Consider the following 7870-nt stretch of genomic DNA (forward strand, 5'->3'; position numbering starts at 1 on the left):
TAAAAGCTCAGCAGAAATGTATTTATAGACAGAAATAAAAGGATTTTACCTCCATGAAGGAGTAAGGGGAAAGCCAGTGATTTCCAGACATGCCAGATGCTGTAGCATCTCAGTTGGAGGGGAAGGCGGGGGTGGGAAGGGATAGGGGAGGATGCAGAGAAAGTGGAAGGGACTGACAGATGGAGAGAGACAGATTGACAAAGAGAAACAAGGACCGGCGCTTTCTCAGTTTTACTCGACTAGCTTCAGATTGGCCTCGGAGCCACATCAGACCCTGGTAATTATCCCCTGCCAGCTTGCTTGGAATAGGGTGGCTTTTTGTGAGGGGGTAAGCCTGCTAAGTGATAATTACCAGCATAATGAGAAAGCTACCTTCCTCTCACTTTCTCTGTGTGTGAGTGTGTGTTTGTGCGCTCCGCTGTGCATGAAGGTAGTTGTGGATTACTGCCCTTATTTTTAAAAGTATTAAAAAAATCTTTTTTTTCTTTCCCTAATGCCCGTCCTGCTTTTTGAGAACGAGGGGGGATGAGAGGAAAAATCCAGCTAAACAGATGTCAAAAGTGGAACCGGAGCCAAATATTACATAACGGCCCCAAACTCTGCGTATTCCATTCATATTCCTACAAATTAAAAGCATCGGCTCCCCGCGTTTCCTCCCCCTCTTCCTCTTTTTCGACTTCTTCTACGCCTCACGCTGTGCAGATGTTAGCTCCCGGATGTGCGCACGCAAGTGTTAATACCCTCTCTCGCTCTTCTCTCTCTCTCTCTCTGTCTCGGTGTTGCTAAGGAGAATACAGTCAAGCCTTTAGAGGGAGGAAAAAAAAAAAAGCAAAGGGCGAGGGTGGGGGTTGGGGTGGAGGGGTTGTGGTGTGTGAATAGAAGCTCGTGAAAAGAAAAGAGGAGGAAATGAGGCAGTGGGTGACAAGATTTCAGCTGGAGGAGACAGTCTGTCAAAGCGGTGGGTAGGTGCAGCGCGATAGCTCATCGCCATTACTTCAATGAGGCCGCATGTAGCTCACACACAGGCTGAATTCACTGCGGAGTTATGACACACACCCCCGTCTTCTCCCGTCTTCAAATTAAAAAGAGGAGGAAGTGCATGTTAAAGATAACCTACCGCGGGATGTTCTCGTGGTAATAAACGAGCTATTAAACGTCCACGCTGATTGTGAAACACTTGCGCCTGACAAGATATCATGTATGAGTTAATGTGCCTTAATCACATCCTGTTTGGTCTTCATACGAGTGGACTTTTTTGTGTCTACGTTGTGTAAATTTGTACATGTGTTGGTGTGATGCAGCGCCAGAGGATGTGGGTTTAAAATTGAACAGAAAAACATGAAATGCTTTTTACACTCATCCTTTGGGAGCGTGCCACGGCTGCAGTCTAATGCACGAGGTCACGGGTTCAACATGTATCCGTCCAAATGGACGTGCGTGTGGAAGTGGGACGGCATGGACGGCCGCCAGAGATTACAGGCTGGCGAGAGGGGCCACCATGTTCGCTGTAGGTCCTCCAAGTCAGCGGCTGTACAGTAGAGCGCTGCATTTAGATGGTATTAAAGATTTAACACTTAAGGCCGACGTGGACGTTTTTAAAAGGATGACAGGGACTTCGGTGCTCATGTTGCTTTCCGAATACCACGTGAAGGGTAAGAGTGATGTTAGGAAGTAGCGTCAAAGTTGATTTTTCAACCATTTTCAACATAACTAATCATTGATTTGAATGAATGAATGTTCGTTTTTCCATTAACCGATCACTCGTTTGGTTAAAAATGTCTGAAAATAGTGAAAAATGTCTGTTTTTAGCTTCCAAAGCCCAAGTTTATGTCTTCAAATTACTTTTTTTTCTAATAGACAGCCCAAAAAACAAACAAGTAATTGATTTACTATCAAGTGTCAAGAATAAACAGCAACTCTTCTACAAAATTATGATATTGCAGCTCGTTCTCACTCCCAGTCCGCCAAAAAACTGCAGCCTGGCCCCACGCTTCTTAGTTTGACGCTCTAGCTTCACTTCTTGAAGCGCTCCTCTAGTGCAGTGGTATAAAGAACGAGAAAAAAGTCCAAGTCGGGGTGGTCAGGCACGTAAATGACATAACTTACATTGCGTGAACGATGTAGTTAGGTCACTTATGTTATGTGAGTTACGTCACATTTATGTAAGATTTTCCTAAACTTTACCAAGTATCTTTGATGCCTTGACCTTACCAAACCATGAGAATTTGACGTTAATGACAGTCCAAGTCATAATGTGGTATAATATGTGAAATATTTGTCAGCAGGCTGTATTTTGATGTGTATTTGGACGTTGCATATTATTGCTAATTTGACTGCGGAACCCTTTGCAGCCCTTTTGTCTGACCAAGCTGACCCATATTGACGTTTGTGTCAGGCAGCAACCTCTAGTGGCCATAGAAATTATCACGGCAGCAAAGAAGGAAGTCAGGTGAAGTAGGGCAAAGAGCAAAAAGTAGGTTTAGGGAGGACGTTGGGTTAAACAAGCGCAAGACTTTCATCCAGGAGAGTCCAGACTCTATCTAGTTTGAAACCAAAAGTAAAAGGGGTATGTCAAGTACATACATTTTGTAACTGAACTGATGTAACATATTTATATTAACCCAAACCATGTTTTCCTAAACTTAACCAACTAGTTTTCTTGCTTAAAAGTAACCAAACTCCGACAGTACGATGAAGGCCCGGTACGCCTGTCAGTGGTAAACTTCAACAGTCACATTATTTAGGAAAAGGTGATATATGTCGTTTTGGGAGTCGCTGTTAATTCACCTCAATCAGTCATTCGGGCCCTAAACATGTCGAGATTGTATCACACACTTCCATTAGTAAATGCACTTCTTTCAAACTGAAAGCAATCGAAATTTATGTCAGCCCGCTCTCTCAGGCTTCGGCTCGGGCCGTCCTCCGAGCTCGGGCGTCCACACCGCAGTCATTTGAAGTTATCATCGAGCTGCAGAAGTGACCGGCAGATGTTCCATCTATCATTCCGTGTGTTTACATTTCAAATCCCCCGTGTGCAGGCCGTGGCATCATCTGCTACGTATCAAAAGACACTGACGCTTCCCATCTGCAGCGATAGCGAGGACTGGAACATAACAGAAACACAGCACATGTACAGAGTGAGGAGTCCCATCGGAGCCGTGCTCTACTTCTGCGACTGGGGAGAGGGAATAATCTCTCCGCGGGGAGCTCCGTGACGCTGTTTTTATCGATGTGGAATTGATCGATCGAGCGGCCGCCGCTGCTCCTCCTGACATGACACACTATACCGTACGAGTTAGTGGGTTATATAACGCGGCCGTGCAAACGTAAAGAAACACGATGTCAGCTCGAATGAACATTAAAGGCTGCTCCATCGGGTCAACGTGCAGGTTAAACCTTAAGGATTACAAGTATATCCCTGTTGTAATAACGCACTGGCGGCGAGCTTCGGCACACAACTGAATTAATCCCCCGCAAACCAGACTCAATTCATATTTTAACAGGTTTTTTTCAGTTTTGACGTTTCGAGGAAGAAAAATACAAACTAAATGACAGAATTTTTCCTTCCTGCAGCCACATATCAACACGTTATCGCTTAGTGTCCACCGGCACAGCCTCGTTCACACCCCTCATGAAAAGCTACTTTATTATGCGAGGACAGAAATGGTTTGGGGAGGAGATCCATGCGGGAAATAAACTACTTTACACTAAAGCTCACTGCAGCGGAGAGCTGGATATCGTTAGAAAAATGTGCAGCAAGAGGAGCGAACGACAAACCATCCTTTAAATGTAATAAATGCAGCTTTCTGGACCCTCTGGAACCCACCGGCAAGGCCTCCGAGAGGTCCCCGGACCCTACTTTGGGGAAACCCTCATGCTCCACCAGATGTTCACAGTGCCCACTGGCGATGTGAGCTGGTGTCACTGCTGCTGCTGCTGCTGCTGCTCGCCTCCTCTCATTGCAGCAGTGCTTCTGTCAGACTTGGGACCGAAGCCAAGCAAGAGTCGAGAGCGCTGCGCTAAAACATTCTGTCCTGATGCTTCACCGCACCTTGGTTGCGGGGTTTTTTTTTATGCGGGGAGGGAGGGCAGAGAGATGACAGTATAGGCTCGACTTGCTGGAGTGAAATGACAGGGGTGATTTCATACAGGTGCAGTATGATGGAGATGGAGATGGAGGTGGAGAGGGCTGCAGCGCGCACATGAACGCAAACAACTGCACGTGTAGCCTGCGCCAAATTGTTCCCCCCAAAAAAGCACTGAGCACCAATCATGATTCACGCGTTAAACACCACGCACTGACTCACTCACTCACTCACTCACCTCGCTCATCTTGGAAAACGCGCACGGAGGGAGTTCTGCAGCAAGAAGAAGAAGAAGCAGAAGAAGTGGACTTCACAGTCTTCTCTCCGCGTTCAGCCTCTGTCAGGAGCGTGGAAGCCGTGTGGAGGAGGAGCGCTGCAGTGTGCGGCTGGACGAGGAGCCCGGAGCGGAGAGGAGGGAAACACGGGGATGAGAGCAAGTGTTGATGCCTGTGGAGGCTCCGAGAGGCGCGCAGCGTTCAGACAGTACAGAGATGCTCAGCTCTCCTCCGGTGCTGATGATGGAAGGAAGCGTTAGTGGCTGTAACGGTGCGGTTTATCTCTCTCTCTCTCTCTGTCTCTCTCTCTGTCCCTCTCTCTCTCTCTCTCTCTCTCTCTCTCAGTGTCTCTCTCTCTCTCTTTCTGTCTCGCCCACTCAGTCTCAACCAGTCACCAGGGAGCAGACTATTGCCCTAGTACAAGGATGTAGGCTAATAGGTACATAATAAGAAGGCTAACCCTGGAGCAGTTCACTCTGGATAGTGTTAATTGGCGTTTCACATTTATTTAATTCATTATGTCATTTTAAAATATCCCCTGTCCATCTATTCAGTCCATAATCTGACATGAGTGTGTGTAGTTTTTACAGATTAAAAGACATTCAGGTCTACTTCCGGTCAGCTGGACTTTTACTTTATATCTTTTTCTGAACCTCTCTGTGTTGTTAGATCAAAGTAGAGTGATTTTATTTTCTACAACCCCCTTCAGTGAAGACAGGCGTACTTAACGTGTGATTTCCTGTCACGAGTTTCAAAATAAAACACATTTATCAAACCATGTATGCAGAAATTCATGTTTCGAGGATAAAATCGGTCGAAATTGTTAATAATATTGTCTTTTCTGTTCTTTCAGTGATATAAAATTGCATTTACTTAACTCCGGCTAGTTTTTAATCGCCAAAGAACTATTATCTTGAAAGGAAAATCAACAACATCCGGTTTTTGGTGCTAGCTTCTCTGCTAGCTTTACTCAACTTGGACTGCATTTTTTTTAAGATGGGGCCACACAAAATCAAACTTATTGTCTTAACTTACACAATTAACAGTAGTGTTGTTTAATTAACTGGCGTTTTACATTTATTTAATTCATTATGTCATTTTAAAATATCCCCATCCATCTATTTGGTCCATAGTCTGACATTACTGTGTGTAGTTTTACAAATTAAAAGACATTAAGGTCTACTTCCGGTCAGCTGGACTTACTTTATATCTTTTTCTGAACCTCTCTGCAACAGAGCTCATGTTTTTAGATCAAAGTAGAGTGATTTCATTTTTTTACAACCCCCTTCAGTGAAGACAGGCATACTTAACATGTGATTTCCTGTCACAAGTTTCAAAATAAAACACACTTTAAAAACTACGGATGCAGAAAATCACATTTTGTGGATAAAATCGCTCTAAAATGTTAGTAATACAGTTTGTTTTCTTTCTGATGTATTAACTGCATTTTTATAGACCTGCCACTTTAAAATTTGTAATTCCATAATGTTTGTACTATTATTTTGAAAGGAAATTCAATGACACCCGTTTTTTTGTTTGTTTTTTCCAAAATAAATCACATTAATGAAAACAGCACACAGAAACGTATGTTTTGAGGATTAAATCGCTCTAAAATGTTAATAATTTTGTCTTTTCTACTCTTTCTGTGATATTCAAAAGATTTGCCTCTTTATAATCTCTAAAGCCATAGTGTTTGTACTCTTATTTTGAAAGTACATTCAAAGACATCCAGGGGTTTTTTTTTGCTTGCTTTACTCAGCTTGGACTGCACTCAAATCAAATATGTGTCTTAACTTACACAATTAACAGTAGCGTTGTTTAATTAACTGCCGTTTTCCATTATATAATTTAAAATATCCCCTATACATCTATTTAGTCCATAATCTGACATGAGTGTGTGTAGTTTAACAAATTAAAAGACATTTAAATGTACTTCCGATTATGTGGATTTTCTTTCAAATCTTTTTCTGAACCTCTCTGCAACAGAGCTCATGTTTTTCCATCAAAGTATAGTGATTTTATTTTCTACAACCTGCTTCAGTGAAGACAGGCATAACTAACGCACGACTTCCTGTCAGGAGTTTCAAAATAAATTACATATTTGAAAACATGCGTGCAGAAATTCATATTTCTAGGATAAAATCGATCGCAATTGTCAATAATATTGTCTTTTCTGTTCTTTCTCTGATTTTAATTGCATTTTATAGACCTACCAATTTTGTTTGTCTATAAGGCACTTTTATTATGAAAGAAACATCTATGACATCCGGTTTCTTTTTGCTTGCTTTACTCAGCTTGTACTGCATTTCATGAACCACACAAATCAAAAATGTGTCTTAACTTACTTAATTAATTGGCGTTTTACATGATGTCATTTTAAAATATCCCTTATCCATCATTTTAGTCCATTATCTGACATGAGTGTGTGTAGTTTTATCATTTAAAAGACATTTAGGTCTACTCAAATGTTAATAATAAGAAATATCAATGACATCCGGTTTTGTGCAAGCCTTTCTGCAGACTTTTTTCCAGGTATGGCCACACACATTCAAACATGTGTTCTTAACTTACACATTAACAGTGCTGCTGTTTAATTAATGTAATTAAATCTTATTAGTGTCCACTGATAGTTCATGTAATCTAAAGCAGGAGTTGGTTGACATGTGTCTCCACTAGAGGGCGCCGCTGCATCATGAGATCATGAGATAATGAAGTCCCAGCCTGCTCCTGGTTGGGGATCTCTTGGCTGCTGTAAACTCTCTCCAGGTACAGATAATTAGGAAATAATTAATTAGTTGATGCCTGAAGACCCTTGTTAAACTGCAGTGGTCTTTACAGCTGACATCATTTCTCTTGCAGTTAAGAAGAACAGCTGAGGGACACAGATAGAGCTGCAACGATTAATAGATTATCAGCAACTATTTTGACATTTGATCAGTCAGTTTGAGTCATTTTTGACAGGAAAACAAGTTAAAATGTTCTGATTTTAGCTTCTTAATTGTTAATATTTTTCTGGTTTCTTTACTCCTCTATGACAGTAAACTGAATATCTTCGGGTCGTGGACAAAACAAGACATTTGAGGACATTTTTCACCATTTTCTGACATTTTATACCAAACAACGAATCGATTAATCAAGAAAATAATCAACGAACGTGTCAGGTGGCCTCTAAGCTGTGGACTTTCTGTCAGTTCACAGCAGCTTCATGCACAGGATCCCTTAGTGTCTGTACTAGTTTATGGTTTTGTTGTGTTTAACCTGCAGATTGTTGCTGAAAAGAGAAAAAGCATTACATCGAAAAGACTAAAACTACAGTAATATGCATGGATGGAATATGAGGAGACCCCGACCCGCCTCTAGGAGAACACCCAGATTAAAGAGACAAACGTTGCACTTTATTTTGTGTCTTTTTTTTGTTGTTTTATGTATCTTTGTACACCTCCTGTCTCGTTTTGGCAGTTTTGTGCCTCCCCGTAGTCGTTTTGTGTCTCTTAATGGTACCTTTGTGTC

Source organism: Pagrus major, chromosome 10, assembly GCF_040436345.1.
Source record: "Pagrus major chromosome 10, Pma_NU_1.0".
Taxonomy (NCBI): domain Eukaryota; kingdom Metazoa; phylum Chordata; class Actinopteri; order Spariformes; family Sparidae; genus Pagrus; species Pagrus major.